Source organism: Lissotriton helveticus, chromosome 2_1 (assembly GCF_964261635.1).
Source record: "Lissotriton helveticus chromosome 2_1, aLisHel1.1, whole genome shotgun sequence".
In the NCBI taxonomy this organism is placed as follows: Eukaryota; Metazoa; Chordata; class Amphibia; order Caudata; family Salamandridae; genus Lissotriton; species Lissotriton helveticus.
The window spans coordinates 720,299,450-720,310,026 of NC_136059.1; positions in this window are offsets into that span (position 1 = coordinate 720,299,450).

A 10,577-nucleotide genomic window follows, 5' to 3' on the forward strand; every position below is an offset into this window, starting at 1 on the left:
AGAGTTAACTTCATCGAGTGAATCCGACAGATTGGAAATGAAGAGATTGAAAAGAAGGGGGGTCAGCACACAACCTTGTTTCACTCCATGAGATGTTTGTATTTTGCTTGAGATATACGATCCGTTCCCAAGTTTAATGCAGATCCATGTGTTAGTGTGTATCGCAATTATGGCTTGTAGAAGCACTGGTGGAATCCCCTATTTCCGCAGTTTGAGCCATAATCGGCTTCGGGGTACGCGGTCAAAAGCAGCCTTAAAGTCAACTACACAGCCATGCATTAACATTCCTGAGACTGCCACTTTGTCCAACAGGACAGATATTGCAAGTAGGTCTGTGATGGTGCCTGATTTGTGCACAAATCCTGTCTGGTTAAAGGATATAAGATGGTTTTTCGTGGCCCATGACGCAAGATCTTCAAGGATCAGTTTGGCATAGTATTTCGATTTCACATAGATGTAGAATTCAGAAAATCAGGAAATATGAGTCCAAATTTCCCTGCATCGATGGTGGTGAGCAAAAAGCAGTAAATCTATCAAATGTTAGGGAAACGTCCTAACATTTGCATTCTGTACAATGTCAAAAGCCCACTGTTCTCTCCATTATTAGCAATCATTAAAGCAACATTTCTGCCAACTGTAGCTTATAGAAGTGAGGTACAGCACGGGAAAGACGCAGCAATCCTGGACAGCCTACAAATACGGGTGTACAGAACAGTATTCTCTTTACCACACAACTCCTCACTGGCACCTATCTAATAGGAATTTGGGCTGCAACAGCAACTAATATACAGAAATGTACCAACATGGCAGACCTTTGGCAGCGGAACATACCATTTACTTCTTTTCAACAAGTACTAAAGAATGTGGCAAAAAGCATTCACTAATGTAGGACAAAGCCAGGCTAAGCAAGTGAGCCCATGCATGGATAGTACTGAAATCGTACACAAAACCGCAACCAGCTCCCTATTTGAGTCTGTCCTTTTCTCCTTATTTAAAGTCTACGTTTTTAGCAATAGGACTAGGAATGTTGCCATCTAATGCAGACCAGCCCCGCTGGAAAAATCAGGGCCCAAAGTTATGTACTCTTTGTGGATCACCAACACAGAATTTTATTCATTTAATATGCATCTGCCTAGCGTTGTAAATTGCTGAAGAAATTATTCAATATAAGAGGTATTCGGATCTGGAGAATTGCGATACTCAAATGTCCCAATCTAAATGATCCACAGCTTAACTGTAATTTAATAAGAAAAAATTATTAATTGCGAGAAAGCATTAAACACGGTTAGCAGCCACACACAAAGGCACTTTAGGCGCTAAGCCCTTTCTCATTTCCAACATCACATGTACTGTATGAATTACTGTTAGAAATGGGGGTCTCTAGTTGGCAGAGGTAGGTACCTTTTTCCAAATCGGGGCCCTTGCTTCTAGTGATGGTAAGGGGGATACACTTCTAAAATATACCCTACTCACCCCCTTGGTAGCTTGGCACGAGCAGACAGGCTTATCTCAGAGGCAGTATGTTAAGCATTTGTGAACACATACAGTAATACAGTGAAAACACTACAAATGGACACCACATCAGTTTAGAAAAGTAGTAAATCTTTATCTAAACCAACAAAACCAAATACGGTAAAGATCCAACATACAATACTCTTGAAAAATAGTACTTGTGCAAAATAACCTTTAAATTGCATGGAAATCAGTAAAACACAGTTCTTCTGACTTAGCAGCTCCTCCGGGGGCTACAGCGATACTGAATACGACAAAGTATAACAATTCCAGCCGACCGCATTGATATGGGCCAGCTAAAGTGTCGAAAGACTCGGACACAATACTTTTCTTGTTGCGACAAACATGTCGGTGTGAGTCGGTCAGGGCAAATGTCGTGGTCGCGTTGTGAAATGGAGCGTTGCGGCGGATGATGTTGTCATGATTCGGTGCAGGCAGCGGCTCGTTGATGGAGTGGTTGAGAGCAGGACTTGCGTTGAACGGTGAGACGATACTCGCTGCGGTGCTGGCAGGTCATGGTGCAGCGACGGAGCCGGTCGATATTTGGGTCAGGCAGCGACAGAGTCGGTGACACACTTGCAGCATGTAGCGAAGTGTTGTGGAGTGCGTTACCCACGGGACGCGGTGCAAGCAATGGCTCGTTGACAGAGTTGGTGAGACCAGGGTTGCATTGCGAAGCGAGGCGTTGCTCTTGATTGTGCTTTCAGGACACAGAATACTGTGACGGACTCAATGACAGAGTCGGTTACCTTTTCTTCTGGGGAGATGATCAGAGACGGTGCCCACAGACACAGTGAGGTCTTTGCTGTTTCTGAGACCTCAAGAACATGAAGCAAGCTCAGTTCAAGCCCTTGGATATCTTCTCTTCAAGCAGAGGGAGAACGCAAGCAGCACCTTCATTTCTCCTTTCCTTGGCAGCAAGCCTCTACTGTAGGCCAACCCCAGACAGCAAACAGCACAGGGGCAAGAATCCTCCTCAGCTTGTCAGGATCTTCTCCTTGGCAAAGTTTCCTCTTAATTCGCAGAAATTATCTAAAAGTCTGGGGTCTGGGCCTCTCTTTTTATACACCAAAATCCTTTGTTCTCTGAAGGCAGAGAGTGTCTGTACTCACCCAGAACCAGTTCTGTCTTCAGAACCAGTTCTGTCTTCACTGGTGCAGCTTCCTGGCAGGAGTTGGAGACAGCATTATTGGAGGCAGACCAGGCCCATGCAGGCGAAAGGAAAACTCATCCCCTACTCTAAATGCAGCCCAGGTCTATTCAGCCCAGCCCAGATTCATCAGACTTCTGGAGCCACTGCCCCTCTCCAGCCCCTGTCATCCAAAAGCCAGACATGCAAACACAAACACAAACACAGCAGAGGCACACTGGATGGTTAGGGTGGAGAAGTGTGGCTCAGTGGTTAGAGGCGGCAGACCCGGAATCTGAGATCGACCGTGGACCAGGGTTCAATTCCCCGCCTCGGCGGGTCTCGGGCTCATAAAATTCCACGGTCTCGACAATTCTCGCTCCGGTGCCTACTCGACTCACGGGGTCACACTCTGCGACTCTGGGCAATAGCTTGCTTAATCTCCACATCGGCCCCTCGCGGCGGGATGCCTGGCTTTCACCTTGTGGATACCCTGCCGGGGTTTCTCACATGGGAATACCAGGACGGGTTCCCTAAGCAAGCGCGGAGATGCCCCAGGGTAAGTCCTGCGCTATATAAGTTTCATAAGTTTCATACATTAGGCAAGAAAAGACCTACTTTCTAAAAGTGGTATTTTCCAACACAGAATGTAAAAATCACCCTCACTAAAAGATGCATTTTAACATCCTGAGTTCAGACATACTAAACTTTATTTTCCTACCTTGTTCCCAGGGCCAGTTATGTTTATAAGATGCTATAACGAAACTCCCCATTCTGTCCTATGGGAATAAGTATCCTTGCAATTGTGAAAAACTAAATTAGCAGTAATTTACTATCAGGTCATGCCACACACATCAGGTCATGTCAACCTTTCACATACAATGCACCCTGCCCACCGGAGTACCTTGGGCTTACTGTAGGGGTGACTAATATGTAGAAAAGGGAAGGTTAGGGCCTTTCAAGTGTGTGCGCTTGCCCAGTCCGCCGTTTTTCCCGCCGTTTTTCCCGCTGTGCCCCCGCCACCTCCCCGCTCCCCGCCGCTGATCCCCTGCGGCCCCGCCCCCCCTCCACCTGGAGCCTTCCCATTCGCCGCCCCGCTCCCGCCTCCCAGCTGCCCCTCCCTCGCTCCGCCCCTCCACTCTCCTCTTATGGCAGAGTGGCCAACGCGCAGCGTGCACGCGCAGCGGGCGTGCCGATTGCGCGCCAAAGGTAAGCCCGTCTGCGCCCGTCCGCGCCTGGACCGCGCCCAGGGCCAGGACCCCTGCACCCCGCAGACACCAGCCCACCCGCCGGACCTACGACGCCGCCACCCTCATCGCACTCAACACCGGCCGAATCCCGGGATGCTACCGAGCCATCCCGAGACGAACCCACGGACCCTTCAGCTGCCACGCCTGCAAGCTCACCTGCATCCGGTCCTGCCCCGCACCAGCACCCGCCAAGCCGAACACCAGCAGCAACCACCTGAAGTGCATCCTGCTCAACACCCGCTCCGTCCACAGACACGCCATTGAACTCTGGAACCTCCTCAACACCACAGCTCCTGACGTCGCCTTCCTCACAGAAACCTGGATGCACGACGCCTCAGCGCCCGACATCGCCATCGCCATCCCAGAGGGCTAAAAGATCACCCGAAGAGACCGCAACAACCAGACTGGAGGAGGCATCGCCATCATCTACAGGGACACCATCCGCATCAAGACCAACACCGACGACACCCTGACAACCGCTGAACACCTGCACTTCCAGATCCACACGGACCCCAAAACCACCCTCAGAGGCACCCTGATCTACCGACCCCCGGGACCACGCACACAATTCAGCGAGGACTTCGCCGACTTCATCAGCCCGCATGCCCTCCCCTCCGCTGACTACATCCTCCTGGGGGACATCAACTTCCACCTGGAGAACAACCACGACCGCAACACCATCACCCTGCTCGACAACCTCGCCAACCTCGGTCTCAAGCAGCTGGTGTCCACCCCCACCCACCTCGCCGGACACTCACTCGACGCCATCTTCTCATCCAGCAAAGACATCGCCTTCAGCCACGCCACTGGACTCCACTGGACGGACCATAGCTGCGTCCACTTCACCTTCAGAAGAACGACGATCCACCACCACCAGCCACAAGCTGCTCGAAGAAACTGGAACAAGATCACAGCCGACCAGCTCGCCGCCTCCCTGAGCCAGCACCCTCCCGCCAGCTCAGCGAACCCCAGCCAGGCCACCGACAACCTCACGAAGTGGATCAGCTACTGCACGGACGAACTCGCCCCACTGAGAACCCCGCCCAGCAGACCCGGCAGCAAGAAGGCCCCATGGTTCACCGACGAACTCAAGAGCTTCAAGAAGAACTGCCGAGCCCTCGAGAAAGCCTGGAGAAGGGAACCAACACCGGACAACATGACCACCCTCAAGCTTGCCACCCGGAAGCACCACCAACTGATCCGCGCCACCAAGAAAACTGCATTCAAGGACCGTCTGGACAACAACGCACACAACTGCAAGCAACTCTTCAACATCGTGAAAGAGCTCTCCAACCCCAACGCCGGAAACAACGACATCACCCCATCGCAAGACCTCTGCAACTCCCTCGCCTCCTACTTCCACAAGATCGCAGACATACACAACAGCTTCAGCACTCAACCGTCGCACGCCACAACCGAACCACCGCCCCCCACCACCACCCTCCGCGCCTGGACTCCGATCAGCACCGAAGACACCGTCCGCGTGATGAACTCCATCCACTCCGGATCTCCGACCGACCCCTGCCCTCACCACGTCTTCAACAAGGCCGACGCTGCCATCGCACCCCACCTGCGGGACATCATCAACACCTCCTTCGACACCGCCACCTTCCCGGAGAGCTGGAAGCACGCCGAACTCAGCGCCCTACTAAAGAAACCTACAGCGGACCCCACCGAACTCAAGAATTACCGCCCCATCTCGCTCCTCCCATTTCCAGCCAAAGTCATCGAGAAGACCATCAACAAACAACTGTCTGCCTTCCTCGAGACGAATGGATCCCTCGACCCCTCACAGTCTGGCTTCCGAGCCAACCACAGCACCGAGACCGCCCTCATCGCTGCCACCGATGACATCCGAGCCCTGATGGACAACGGAGAAACAGCGGCCCTCATCCTCCTAGACCTCTCCGCGGCATTCGACACTGTCTGCCACCGCACCCTAGTGCAGCGCCTCAGCAACGTCGGAATCCAGGAGAAGGCACTGGAGTGGATCATCTCCTTCCTCGACGGAGGAACAAAGAGAGTCTGCCTACCACCGTACAAGTCAGAGGCCACCGAAGTCATCTGCGGCGTCCCGCAAGGATCCTCGCTGAGCCCCACCCTCTTCAACGTCTACATGAGCCCCCTCGCGGCCATCGCACGCCAACACAACCTCAACATCATCTCCTACGCTGACGACACCCAGCTGATCCTCTCCCTGACCAACGACCCCGCCACCGCCAGAGCCAACCTTCACGAAGGGATGAAAGACGTAGCCGAGTGGATGACGACCAGCCGCCTGAAACTGAACTCAGACAAGACGGAAGTCCTCATCCTGGGCTCCTCGCCCTCCGCCTGGGACAACTCCTGGTGGCCCCCCGCCCTGGGCACCGCACCCATACCGACAGACCACGCACGCAACCTGGGCTTCATCCTGGACTCCTCCCTCTCCATGACCAGACAAGTCAACGCCGTCTCCTCGTCGTGCTTCAACATCCTGCGCATGCTACGGAAGATCTTCCGGTGGATCCCCACCGAGACCAGAAAGACGGTCACCCAGGCCCTCGTCACCAGCCGACTGGACTACGGCAACGCCCTCTACGCCGGAACCACCGCCAAGCTCCAGAAGAGACTCCAGCGGATCCAGAACACCTCAGCCAGACTCATCCTCGACATCCCCCGACACAGCCACATCTCCGGACATCTGAGAGACCTACATTGGCTCCCCATCAACAAAAGAATCACCTTCCGTCTCCTCACCCACGCACACAAAGCCCTACACGATCAAGGCCCGAGCTACCTCAACAACCGCATCAACTTCTACGCTCCCAAACGCCATCTCCGATCAGCCAGTCACGCCTTCGCCGCCGTCCCCCGCATCCGAAGAACGACAACAGGAGGAAGGTCCTTCTCCTACCTGGCCGCCAAGACCTGGAACTCCCTCCCGACCGACCTGCGCCTGACCCAAGACCACCTCTCCTTCAGGAAGAAGCTCAAGACCTGGCTGTTCGAGCAGTAGCAGCACCCCCCCCCCAAGCGCCTTGAGACCCTCCGGGTAAGTAGTGCGCTCTACAAATGTCTTGATTGATTGATTGATTGCGCTTGCTAAGCCGACATGGCAGTCCCAGACTGCAACAGGCTCTGCAATGGTAGGCTAGAATTACATTTTACAGGCTGCTTCTGTTGTGTAGTTCCTATATGCCTGATAGGCTCTGCGCATTGGATTAATATACACTATAGTTTTGACAATGGACTGAGGTCAGTATATCTCTATCTAGTACATTCAAACTTAATTACTTGTGTGTGCCAGCTAACTCAGAGGTCACTAGGAACTTTCTCGAATGAACCAGAAGGGATTAGTTTCTGACAACCGCATAAACATGACAACTTTGTTTCCCTTAGAGGCGGAACAATATCTTCAGAGTCGTGGAAACAATAGATAACCGTTTCACTCAGTCAATCGTGCATGCTTTGTTTCTACAGGGTTGTTGCATAGAAATAGGGAGAATGGCGTTTCAATAAAAAGGTTTTTTTGAACAGTCTTATTTATCATGCAAGAGATGAACTGCTACAATCGTAAGACAGAATGCAACGTATAATGCGTACAGCGTTAACAGTAATATAAAATAATACTGTAATAGCATGGTCTGTTGCAATGAAAAATATAAAAATACATACATAAATAACACAGGCTAAAGTGCTCAACTGGTGCTTCTAAAATAATCCTACCCCAGTGTACCTAACCTAAGTCGAGTATGAGGGAAGAAGTAGGTGCTGTTTTAGCTTAGTTTAGTTGTGCCAAGAATTGCCAAAGTTTTCTCTAGGTTCTAATCAGCTCTCTAACTTAGAATGGGAGAGGTTGGTATCTCTTTCCCAGGACTCGATCTCCAACACCCCGCAAGGGGAATCAGAAACATTGGAGCTGGATTCTTGGCAAGAAGAATGACAGCGTCTGGTCAGTACATCAGTTGAAGAGTTGGCTTTCATTCGGGACTTGCAGTGGCGAGCCGCGTCGTGCAAGTAGGTAGCCGAACCGCACCGTGCCTTGCCATAGCAAGTGAAGTTATATTTATACCTTGAAGGTGTTTAGGAATGCCAGTATTGACGTAAAAGTCGGGCATAAGAATGTCATGAATGAACCCTAAAGGCTTAAGAGTCTGGTTTTCCAGGAACTCGTTGTGACGTAGATGAACGGATGTAAGTAACCATGCCTGTATTTGGGTAGCAAGGGCTATGCCTAAATAAGGGCTAGATTTCTCTGCCTAAATAAGGGCAATGTGAATTGTACCTATATAAGGGCATGAATGGCAAAATTGATACAGAATCTAAATCAATACACAACACCCACTCCATTTTTGTATGTATGATGTTACTAAATTCTAAACATGTTAAACATATCTAAAATAAATCTACACATCAAGTGCTAAAAATATGTTTCAAATACATTGTAAATAATGCATGAAAACAAGTTGTAAGCATGAAAATGCATTGGTGCTGTACACGTTAAAGCAATGTTTAATTCTAAGCATATGTTGACATTTGAAATGCAAATTGAATGAATCATGAAAAGATACATTTATGCAATGGCTCGTAAATACAGAAGAAAAAGGGCCTACACCATTTCATGTCAGATTACATAAAACTGTTTGTGTATGGACAAGGTCACATATTGTCTCTGGAAGTATTCAAATAATTTTTGTTCTCTATGAATAGTTCTACTATAAGCAGATTACCAGTGCCAAAAAATAAAAAATACAAATTTGGAGATCTGTTTGTGTATGGACAAGGTCACATATTGTCTCTGGAAGTATTCAAATAATTTTTGTTCTCTATGAATAGTTCTACTATAAGCAGATTACTAGTGCCAAAAAAGTAAAAAATACAAATTTGGAGAAAAAAAAATAATCATAGGAAAAAGTTCCAAAATTAGTATCTTGTTTAGAAAAAATGAAGGTCAAAATAAAAGTCTCTCAGAACACTGTGTGCCAAAATCAAAAGTCAGTGTTAGGGCTGGGAGAAAACATGAAATCTTCTATGTCTGTAGACAACAAGTCGTCTATCATTGTAGGCGAAAGTTGGATTACCTCGTTTAGAAGATTAACCTCACATAGATGTGAAGCATTGCCTTCAGCATTGGTCGCGCCCGCAATGTTCGTATCGGATGTTACCTGCACGCCTGTTATTTCCTCTTGTACCTCAGCATCAGCATTTTGCGTCTGTGAGATCTCAATGAATGCCGTCATTAGAATTGGTAGCCGCTGGGGACAACACAGAGCATGGGCCGTTATTTGGTCAAGCAGAGTATCAATAGCCGTAGGCATGACTGATGGGAGTTTTAGACAGATGTCCAGCATGCATTCCTCACCGTAAATCAGGCAGCGTAGAACAGGTAAGATGCAATCTTGCCAGCTTAGTCTGAATGACAGAACCCATGTGGTATTTATTTCTCGTAGACTAGGTAAACTTAGAATTTGAACGATGCACTCACGACACTTCATCTCCAATAGAGATCTCTCTGTGGTGCTTGGAGTGGAGTGGGTGATTTGGCTTGCCATATCGTAGCAGTAGGAGCAAAAATAGTATTCCAGCAACGAGTGCCATAAGGAGGGGCAGTCTGCAAAACACAGAGTGCACAAAGTTTGGAATTATTCTGAGGACTGCTTAAAAAGATGCTAACAGTCCTGAACAAATGTTCATAAATAGATGTACAATACCACTCGTATCAAACATGTTTAAGATACGACCTAACATTTCTGAGAAATGTATAGGGCAGTTTGTATTCAAAAGGGCATGTATCTTAGCAGAAGTCCTTGCGACTTGTAGATCATAGGTTTCTTTGGCCTAGGTCAGTGGCACAGTTTTTTGCAAAAGAATGGCTTTCATTCTCCTTAGAGTATCAATTCGTATAGAAGAGATGTTCAGTGAAGGCCATAGAGGTGACTCCCTGGCTGTCTTGGTTTGAGGAAAGAATACTTGCATACAGCAAGTGACCCTGGATGACACCATTACTAGATATGGAATACCTGGCAACATGCCACAGCAGCTGTAATTGTTCAACATGAAGTAACTTCCATTTGATAGTTGTCCAAAAATTGGATCAATCACCGCAGCTGGTGAACGTTGCAGGTGACAAGATAAGTTGTTAGAGATACCATGGCAGGCCCCGTATAAATTAATACCCTGACAAAGGAGAGAACCGCTTAGTGCGTTTTCACAGTTTGAAAGACTAAGTAACACTCCACGTCCCCCACTCCAACATCTGTGTGTGTATGGTAAATCCCAGGATGTCTTGATGTATTCTTTACCCAACCTTTCATATTTGCCTGCTGGTATGTGTTTTAGGCAATACTGAAAATGGAAAATTGTAACTGGCAGAGTGATTGTTCCATGTATTATCCATTTAGTAGCTATTTTTTCTGCCACTGTAAATGGTAATCTTTCCAGTTTTTCAATGCTCAGAACGTACAGTCTGCTCCCCTTTGTGCCAATTTGATCTGTTTATCAGTGAGATTGAATTCTGAAAACAGAGACGTAGTTTTGATTAAATGCCAAGGCACATAGCCTCAATGCAAGTTTTGGAGCGTCCAACCCAATAGCATGATAGAACGTAGCTGGGACTGACCATGTTGCAACATGACCAAGTTTTGTTCCATGATGTCTATGGCAGAACATACAATGATGTCCAATAAATATATCCCGGACGACAG